Below are 11,448 nucleotides of genomic sequence, written 5' to 3'. Positions count from 1 at the left end.
TCCTCCCTACCTTTTATCTTAGCCTGCTGGGCACACTTTCCTCAATCCTGAAGAAGGGCTTATGCCCGAAACGTCGATTCTCCTGTTACTTGGATGCTGCCTGACCTGCTGCGCTTTTCCAGCAACACATTTTCAGCATGTGCAGTTGTTGTCCTATCACAAAGAGCATCTGAATACAGCACTAGTTTTATCAGCTTATCGACCAGTTCTTCTAAAAAAAAAGTCATTTTCTTCAAAAGGTTTTAACACCGAGTTAATCCTACTTTGCCCCAAATTGCACTGAACACTCCATATATCATACCAAGATTGTGTCCCACCTCCCCAACCTAATCCACACTAGAAGATATTATAATTGTGCTTTTAAACTGAATTATCTGAATGTTTCCATTTTGATGCATGCAGTATATTTCGGTGTTTCTAGTCACTTGTCCAAAATGTATCTGTTCTCTAAACATTTAAAAGGTCGGGTATGATTGATATAATTTTAATATAAATGGAAATTGTTTTTTAAACATAAAGTTCATATGATAGAATTTTAGAATCTTACAGCACAGGAGGAAGGTAGTTGGCCCATTGTGCCTATACAGGCTCTTAGAGCTATCCAATTATTCCCAATCCCCTTCTTTGCCTGTAGTCTTGCTATTTTCTCCCATTGAAGTATTTATCAAAGTCCGTTTTGAAAGTTACTATTGAATCTGCTCTTAGTACCTTTTCAGGCAGATTGTAACAACACATCTCATATACTGTGCTGAAAATAGTTTGAGTACTCAATCGCTTATGTAGTGAACATTTTTGTTTCCCAGTTTAAACATAAAAAGTGGTATTATGCATAAAATTTCAACTGTATAAACGTTTGGGTAGAAATTTCATTACGCACATTTCCTCTGTAGAAATCAAAATCAAATTTTAACATTCCATATTACCATCTTATTCAAATGTGCCATTTTAATGCTGCAGATGTTTTACTCCAATCAGGACAGTTTTTGGCAAGATGTAGATGTACTGTGTTTGTCAAAAAATAAATGAGAGATCTAGGGAGGCTTAAAGAATCACACATAACAAAATAAGATGGTATTTTCACTTGAAGTAACAACCATTTTACACTAAGGCAAGTTTTTTTTGTGTTTGCAGTGAGCAGCAGGTTCTGTTTTTAACCAGGATTTACACAAAAACCTGAAATAGGACTGTAATAGATTAATATTCAACATCCTAAAATTTGCCTATTGTATCTTTTGAATTCAATGTAATCTTTTTAAACTTTCTTAAATAGTTGTACATGGGAAAGGCGGAAATTGTTTCCAACCACATCAAATAATCTAAAGTAGTGTTAACCTTGACTTTCTATCCTGCAGAAAGGTTGTTTTCTGGATATCCTGAGGTATTGCTATTTTATTTGAAGTTATACATTTAAAAATGTGTATTTAAGTATCATTATCAATTGCTTTTAAAATTCTAGATGGTTTAAGTGTATGTAATCCTTCAGAGCATTTCTTAAAGGACAGATGACCTGAAGCCATTACCCAAAATGGGAACTCCAGGAAAAATGATGCAGTATTAAAGATAGTTATGTGTACACTTTCAAATCAAACAATATTTGATTTTATGAATAACATGCTCCTAGTTTGTTTGTAACTATATCTAGTTTAGTATGGGTTGCTGTTCCAATCCGGTTTCCCATCTTTCCTTTAAGAAGGGTTCTTTATAAAACTGAAAATTTATGGAAAATGAAACTGTGACCTAATAATCTACTTAAATGAAAGGTACTACATTAATTCCAAACAGGCTTCCAAATGTAACGAGTGCTTCCTCCAGTCTCATGGTACAAAGTATAAACTGTAATCTACTAGATGCCAGATCAAGGCCTTAAGACTATTTGACAGTTCAATCATGCATTCAGTTGTAGGAGCTTTATTTGTTCTCAGTTATGTTGCTTAATAGACGATTGATCTTTGCTTGTCATCTCAACCCAGGAGAGGGAGACAAGCAATGTGTTGTCCCTAAATTCAAAAAGAAGGAGCTTCTTCGCAACTGAGTCAAAGAAATTTAATGTGGAAAGAGGCCAGTCGGCAAGTGTGCAAAATGGAAGACTCTGCAGAATAGCACCTTCTGATTCCTAAATAGAGCCACTTCGATGAATAAATCAATACCCTAGTTTGGAATCATGGTTTTGAGAGGGAAAAAAAAAGTTCACTAGCTAGGAATTCGATTTTATTTTCAAAATGGGCAGGGAGAATCATTAGTAAATGCTTTATTAAAGGCATATTTCAAAGATTTTTATATTTTTCTATATGCTGTAGTTTTAAACAACATTTTTTGCATTCAGAGATAAAATCCCTCACTTACTCTATGTCAGTCAGTTTAGGTCATTAGAAAACATCATGAGTTTGCCTTCAGACATTCTTGTTTGTAAAATGAACTAGAAACGAATGGCTTTGTCTGAAATAATGTAATTTAAAGTGGAAAAAAAGTAAGGAAATATTGGTCAAAAGAGGTTATTCAGTATTTTTCAAATTACATTTTCTGATAACAACAGAAACATTTGTTGTTTTGACTTCTAAATTGTAACAATAGCTAGCTAGCCTGATGGACTTGTTGTGTTTCAGCATTAACAGTGGAGCATTAATTGACTTAATACTAATTGCTGACTATTAATTAATTTTGCAGATTGTTGTACTTGTTCATGCAACAACAGTTGGGTGACAATTATAAGGCCAGACTTTTCAATTTCAATTAACAACAATCCAGTTTATTACAAACAGTTTGAATTCTTGCATATAAATTCCTAAATTAAATTGGAAATTCTTGGCTGACATTTTTATTTTCTAATTTCTCATTACAGAAATTATTTGAGGCAGGAAGTATACAAACCTTTAGAAACATAATTTTTGGGTCTTTTTTCTCTTTGAACAAATTATGAAAATATTCCTAGGTTAACATTTTCTTTAACAATTTTTATTTAATACATTGTCCCATTTCAGAATGCATGTTAGTATTGTGATAATGAAGGTAGTAGTTACCAGTTAGTGATATGTTTGTTCAGGACTTTGAACCTTGCAATAATTATCAACTATTTTCATCAGTTTCACTTAATCCATGAAGCCTTTGGCACACCACTCCATGTTTTATCTGGTCTAGGTAAAAAGACAGGCATGGGTGGCAGTGGCTAGGAGTATTAGTGATAGTTATTACCAGGTGAACGACAAAAAGAGAAACTAAACGTTTGTTCAGACCTTCTTCATATCCTTGATGGAAATGACTGGATAGCCACCAAAGGGCACTTTTTTTAAAACTATTCATCCCCAGAGGTCCTTTAATGACATTCAACATAAGGGAAAACTAGAAATAAAAATCTTAATTAGGGCAGGCAATGGCCTCACAATATAATCATGTTATAGACAATTAATTCAAAAACTTGGGTAATTCTCGGGGACCCAAGTTTGAATCTCACCATAGCAGATGGAATTTGAATTCAATAAATACCTGGAATTAAGAGTCTAACAATGACCATGAAACTACTGTTGATTGTCACAAAAATCCATGTGGTCCACTAATGTCCTTCTGGGAAGGAAATCTGCCATTCTTACCTAGTCTGGTCAGCATGTGCCTCCAATGTACTCCAATGAAATCTGCAACCTCACAGCCCTGCATTTTCCCCACTTTATCATTACCATCACGCAATGGGATCATCCCTGGTACAATGGCGAATTCAGGAGGGCATGTCAGGAGAAGCACCAGGCATACCTGTGAGACAAAAATGAGGTATCAATCTGTTGAAGCAACAAAACAGGACTATTTGTGTACAAAACAGCACAAGGAGCAACTGAGAGCTAAGTGATCCTGCAATGAAAGAATCAGTTCTGAGCTCTGCAGTCCTGCCACATTCAGCCATGATTGGATCATCAGATAACTCGCTGAAAGAGAAGATTCCACAAACATCCCCATCCTTAATGATGGGAGATTCCAGCACACCAGTGCAAAAAGCTGAAACACTCAATAATTCTCAGCGAAAGTGTCAAGTGGATGATCCAGCTCAACCCTCTCTCTCGAGGTCCTAAGTATCATAGATACCAGTCTCCAACCAATTTGATGCACTGTACATTATGGCAAGAAATTGTTGAAGACATTGGCTAGTGCAAAGGTTATGGGCCCTGAAAACATTCTGGCAATAATACTGAAGACTTGAGCTCCAGAATTGGCTGCACCCCTAGCCAAGCTGTTCCATTACAGCTACAACACTAGCAACTATCTGACAATGTGGAAAATTGCCCAGGTATGTCCTGTATCCAAAAAGCAGGACAAATCCAACCTGGCCAATTACCATACCATCAGTCTACTCTCGATCATCAGTAAAATGATGGGAAGATGTCATCAACAGTGCTATCAAGCAGCACCTACTCAGTGATACTCAGTTTGGGTTCCATGACAACAATTCAGCTCCTGACCACATCACAGCTTTAGTTGTGAATTCCGTAGATGATAAGATTGACAGCCCTTGACATCAAGGCCACATTTGATAAATGTGTGACATCAAAGAGCCTTAGCAAAACCGAAGTCAATATGAATTGGGGAAAACTCTTCAATGCTTGGAGTCATACCCTGTACATAGGAAGGATGTGGTTGATGGAAGTCAGTCATCTCAGCTCCAGTTCCTCAGGCTAGTGTCCTAGGGTCAACCATCTTCAGTTACTTCAACTTCCCTCCATCATCGGGTCAGAAGTGGGGATGTTCGCTGTTGATTGCAAAATATTCAGACTATTTATGGTTCCTGCAATATTGAAGCAGCCTATGTCTATGTCCAAATGGAACAAGACCTGGACATTATCCAGGCTTGGATTGAAAAATGGCAAATGACATTTGTGCCAAACAAATGCCAGGCAATGACCATCTCTGATAAGAGACAATCTAACCACTCTCCCCTTGATATTTAACAGCATTACCATTACTGAATTCTCCACTCTGTGTCCTGGAGGTTACCATTGACCAGAAATTGAACTGGCCTCACTATTTAAATAGAGTGGCTACAAGGGCCGATCAGAGGCTAGGAATACTGCAGCATGTAACCCACCTTCTGATGGCCCAAAGCCTGTCTACCATCTACAAGGCACAAATCAGGAGTATGATGAAATACTTCCCATCTGCCAGGATTAGTGCAGTTCCAGTAATAATCAAGAAGCTTTATACCATCCAGAACAAAGCAGCCTGATTGACTGACACCACATTCTCAAATATTGTCTTTCCACTGATGCACAGTAACAGCAGTGTGCATCATCTATAGTTGAACTACAGAAATTCACCAAAGAGATTTGGACAGCACCTTCCAACCTATGACAACTACCATCTAGAAAGATAAAGTCAGCTGATGCATAGGAATACCGTCACCTTCAAGTACCCCTTCAAGCCATTCACCATCCTGACTTGGAAATATCTCCATTATTTCACTGTCAGTGGATCAAATTCCTGGAATGCCCTCACATTGTGGAGGGACCTGCAGCAGGTGGACGGTAGTGGTTCAAGAAGGCGGCTCACCACCATATTTTCAAAAGGAGCAAATGCTGACCCAGCCAACAGTACCCACATTCCATGAGTGATTTTTTTTAAAAAAGAAACTTGATGCTAAGTGATCCCCTTACTACTTTGCGTTTATTTTCATATGTCCATTTTTACCAGCAAAATATAGGCCGGGTTATAGAATAGAATTTTTACAGTGCAGAAAGAGGGCATTCAGCCCATCAAGTCCGCATTAACCCTTCGAAGAGCATGCCAACTAGACACACCGCCACCCTCCCACCCCCATCCCTTTAGCCTGCATTTTCCATGGCTAATCCACCTAGCCTGCACATCCCTGGACACAATGGGGCAATTTAGCATGGCAAATCAACTAACCTGCGCACCTTTGGACTGTGGGAGGAAATTGGAGCACCTAGCAGATACCCATGCTGACATGGAGGATGAACATACTCTGCACAGTCACCCAAGGTTGGAATTGAGCCCAGGTCCCTGGGTTCAGAGGTAGAGTGCTTAGCACTGTGCTGCCCATACGTTGCTACTTTTTTCTGTTGAGATGAGAACAGTTTGAGAGAGTATTCTGCACCATTTTGCTTGATTCCTTTGCTGCTATGATGTGCAGGCATTGTTCTCAAGGAAGCTTTTATATTTTTAAGTACATTTGGATATTGGATCTATTGGAAAAGATAGCACTTGTTGAAGCAAATTATAAAATGCCTTGATAATCTTAGTGGTAGAGAATATCATTAATATTGTAACTTTTCCTGGATAGTTTTACTTGCACTAATCCAGGTTAGCGATGCCTTGTCTTAACTTCATTTATGATACTGCTATCTTAGTTTTGTGGTTTACAAAAAATTGAGAGGGAGGAGAAAGACAGAATGTATTGTGAATTTAAGTAGAGTTTTTTTTAAGTATGACAAACAGTATAAATATAGTAATGTAGAAAACGATTGCATTTTGTAACCCCAAAGCAGAATAGAAAATAAGTTTAGATGATTGTGATTAAGATACTGATCAAGCACATTCAAATTAGTTGCATTCTACAGTTCCATAATTAAATCATTGACCAGCAGCTCTGGCATTGCACTCTATTCAATGTCATGTGACCAGGTTGACACTCAAACTCATCCATTTTCAGTTTGTAATTTTGCAGCAGAAACTTGTCAGCGATCTCCTTAATCCTCGACTAGAGAAGTCTCACCAAAGTCTTTGAGAAGTTCTGTCCTGATTGAAGTTAGAAAACAAAACCAATCTCGAGCGTGAAAAAATTAATCGTGATAGCGTAGCTTTTTATAGTAATTGGTTACTGAAAAGGAATTTTGTGTACATTATTGTGAAACTGCCATCATTGAAAGCATATATGCCTGCTTGTGTCAGTAGCTAGTTTAAATAGTTTCTTCACATCAAATTTGTACATGTCTATAAATACTAGATTGTTTTGAAAGGGCACAAAAGGCTATATAGTTAATTGTTTTAGAACATCCCTTTTAATATTGTACATGCACAATTAGTTTTATTTGAAAATCTGTCATTAAAAAATACCTTGACTAGTTCACAAGAATGAAACCTCAGTGTGCAAAAGAAACCAGATTTGTACATTTTCTTCCTATGACGATATACTGGATTTTACAAAATATAGTTGTCAAATATAAATATTGGTCTGCCTTTTATTGTTATTGTTGCCTTCTGTAATGGTGTGATTGAAGTAACAGTAAAGCTGATCCCTGATACTACAGTTGGCCTCAAGGTACAGTGTGCCATTGGGCCATATGGCTTATCTTTTACACAATTTTAGCATCTCAAAAGCCTTACGCCACTTCGCAATGAAATGGTGAAAATTGAGGTTTGGTTCACTACATATACTGATGGGGACACCAAACAGAAGTCAACTATTTTCACAGAGAGGAAAGTAGTGTAAACAAGTTGCTCATTTGCACCATCTAATGTTAGAGTTTCATACCTGCTGATTTAACTAGGAATATTTGGTGCAGGGAGATCCACTGAAGTGATAAATAGATCAGTGCCACTTTTACCTTGAAACCATTTAAAAAGTATTAATTTAGAAATTTAATTGATATTCATTAATTGACAAGCTACCATGAAATATAGAAAATTAACTTCATTGTATTTTGATTTCATATTACAATTACCATCTTAAGCTCCATGAATTCAATACTGCACTCAAGTCACTGAGTTAATACTACTAAAATCATCAAGAATGTCATTAGGAACTTGTGATTTGGAGGTGCCATTGTTGGACTAGGGTGGACAAAGATAAAATCACACAGCACCAGGTTATAGTCCAACAGGTTTATTTGGATGCACTAACTTTCGAGGCACAGCCTCTTCATCAGGAGACAGCGCTTCAAAAGCTAGTGCTTCCATATAAACCTGTTGGACTATAATCTGGTATTGTGATTTTTAACTAGGAACATGGGTTAACTTCTCATTTGGTGTGAAAATTATTGAATATTAACTTAATGCTTGATTGTAAATTAAGTTTATTAGTTATGCAGTCTTTACCACAGGATCACAACATTAAAAGTATCAAAATATCAAGTCACCTGAAATATCTCCACAGAGGCTGATATCGCATTACCAGGTCACCTTTTATTTACACGCAGAGTGTTATCAACATTGATCTGGTTCTGAGTGACCAGAATGTCTGGCACTCTTGTTCTTTTTTTTTATTAAACAATTACAGAACAGTTTATAAAAAACTGTTAATATTTACAGCTGTATAAAAGATACAGCAATTTTACAAGGGAGAGGAGCAGCAAAACCAGGCTCCAAACCCTACCGTTCAACCAGTTTACAGGGAAATGAGGACAAACTCCAAATCCCGGTACTCCTGTTCTCATCTGTCAGCGAGGGCTCCCTGATTGGACCAAATTAACAGCACCATTCAGGGAACTCATTCTATGATGTCCACTTGGCTGACCTCATTACAATGATACATCCCTCCCCCTTCTGAATCTGACCACATAGGCTGTTTTTTTTTGTTTTGGTAGCTCTTCCTGGACATTTTAGCACTGGGTCAGATTCCTCCAATTCTGCCTCTGATATGGGCAGCATGTAATGCACAGTAGCTCACCTCTTGCACCCAGAGTGTCTAAGAAGAAATTCATTATCTTCAGGCAGAAGGTGCAGCAAAGGCAGTGCACATCTCAGATTCTGGGGTATCTTCAATATTTGGTGGAGAAGGAGAACCAACAGATTCCAGAACAGTTGAAAAGGCTGTTGAGGAGCCAGACATGTTTTACTACTGCACTCATGTGGTCCACATGGTTGTTCAGGACCTTCACATTACACCAAACTTCATCCCCTGAAGTAAATGGTCTCACACTTGGCATTCCTGATGTCATTTCACCCTCTTTCCCCAATGAGTCCAGGAAGATCAGATTTACCCTGGCATGCAGTCTCCTCTCCGTTAACCACTCTGCTAGAGCTATCCCTGTAGTTGCAAGAGGGATGATCTTATAATCAAATAGGAACTGGAACAGTCTGGTGTCTTGTGAAGTTGCGAACTGTTTCTTTCAGCCTTCCTTTAAATGTTGACTGCTCTTTCTTCCAGAACGTTGGATAAAAGATGGTTTGGAGTTGTTCTTATATGTTGAATACCATGCGACTTTAAGAAATACTGAAATTTCTGTGCTAGTAAACAATGGCCCATTATCTGTGACCAACGCTTCCAGGGGTCCGTGTTTTGCAAAACAAAAGTACATAGTTTTTCTATCATTGTCCGTATGTATGGTGAATGACCACTTTGAGTGAGCATCCACAATGACTAAGAAGCCCATGAAAACACCTGCATAGTTGATGTGCAAGTCAGTCCAGGGTTTACCTAGCCATTCCTATGAATGTAGGGGAGCTGCTGGTGGTATTTTCTGTCCTTGTTGGCACTCTGGGCATTGCCCACTAACACAGCTGTCTGTATCCAAGCCTGCCCACCTGACATAACTTCTCGCTGACATCTTCATTTTGGAAACCTCTAGATGACCCTGGTGCAGTTCAGCCAATATCTGGCGGTGATCTTTGCTCGGGACAATTACGCATGCTCTCCATAATAAAATGCCGACCTCTCCGGGTCCAAAAACATTTCAGTTCTGGTTGTGACAGTCCTTTGGTTTCACCCACCACCACCAGATGTTTCAGTTTTGCCAGGACTGGATCTTTCAGTGTCCGAAGTCTGATATTGTCAGCTATGACTGGAAGTGTATCCAGAAATTTTAAAATCATTACAGACTGTTCCAATAGCAGTCCCACCAGTGGTGTATCTGCCAGTAGGAGGCAGTTCAATGCATTCGCATTTGCTATTTGCCTCCTGAATGGTGTTCCAACTTTTAATTATACACTTAGTATTAAAATCCACTGCTGAATTCTGCCTGAAACTACGGGCGGTGCTGCCATGTCCTCTAAAGTAGACCTAGCAAGGATTTGAGGTCCATTATTATTACAAATTTACGTATGTAAAGCTATTGATGGAACTTCTTAACTCTAAATATAACTGCCAAATCTACCTTCTCTATCTGGGCATATTTACATTCTGCATTAGCCAAAGTCTTGGATACATACGCTTTTGGGCATTCCTCTCCATTGGACCACCGATGAGCTAATACTACTCCAATGTCATTAGGGGCAATATCACATGTCAATACCAGATCTCACTTGAGAGGATGACAGCTGTTTCTTCTTTTCCCTTAAAACTATGGCTTGTCTACGCAACCATTTCCAAAGCTGACCCTTGTTTTAAGATGCAAAGGTGCCAAATGGAGGCTAGGTTATGTATGAACTTTCCATAATAATTCACTGGCCCAAGCCAAAACCTAAGCTCTGGTACAGATATGGTAGGCAGTGCTCTTTTGATCTCCAGCATCTGCAGACCTCACTTTCTCCTCGAAGACTTCAACCTACTGCGAATCCTCTTACAAGGATGCCTTCCTTGAAGAAGCTCTCTGCCTCTCTCTACAAAGATTTCAGTGAGTCCCTCTCTCACTGCACACCCCAGGTCATCTCCTCTGCACAAGGGAGGCGCAGTAGTACTTTGGCGCACTGACCTTTACACCGCTGAGGCCAAACGCCAGCTCGCAGATACCTCCTCCTACCGTCCCCTTGACCATGACCCCACCCCTCACCACCAAACCATCATCTCCCAGACCATCCATAACCTCATGGGTAAAGGAAGGTATTCTACTCTTGGAGGAGAGTTCCGGAAGGGTAATACTTCTGATCGTTGATGTACATTCATCTCTGCTAATGCTCATTTTCCTTGATTGGTCCTGATTAATTACTCAAAGTTGGCTTAAAATCAGAGACCTGTTATTTTGAAATATGCATTTACTGTATTTTTCCTTGCACTGCAACGTAACTATTTTGTTAGTCAAATGCTCAATTATTTACAGTAATATAATCATGTGGGGGACCTCAGCATGCCGAGTGGCTTGTTTATGCTTTTCACATCTTGAAAGTCACATTAAATTACAACTTAAATACATAAAAGCATCAATGGAATAGCACTTTGCAGAAACCAGGAGAATGAATTTTGCTTGTAGTTTCTCTGTAGGTAGCCTAGAAATGTAATGGCTGAATGCAGAATGTCAATTTTAACCTCAGCTAACATAAGGTGTTGAAATGAACATTGATCTATAAGGATCAATACTATTCACACAGCACGTTTACCTTGAAAGGAACAGAACAATTTAAATTGGAAATATTTCAACAGGATGGTAAAACAAGGTTCTATGATCAATGTTTTCTTACTTTTTCTCTATCAAGTCGCTCTTTGACCTTGATTAAACCTGTGACTGGATGAATATTGAAGTAGTTGTCTGGGTCTCCATTCACAATGGAAAAATTAATCTGTGCATTGATCTGACTATCGCAATCTTCTGCCAGAACCTAGGCAAATAAACTCTAGGTTAATATTGAGAAATTCAGTAA

This window comes from Chiloscyllium plagiosum, chromosome 35 (assembly GCF_004010195.1).
Source record: "Chiloscyllium plagiosum isolate BGI_BamShark_2017 chromosome 35, ASM401019v2, whole genome shotgun sequence".
Classification (NCBI taxonomy): Eukaryota; Metazoa; Chordata; class Chondrichthyes; order Orectolobiformes; family Hemiscylliidae; genus Chiloscyllium; species Chiloscyllium plagiosum.
The sequence above is the reverse complement of the archived record's forward strand: the minus strand, read 5'-3'. Positions refer to the sequence as shown.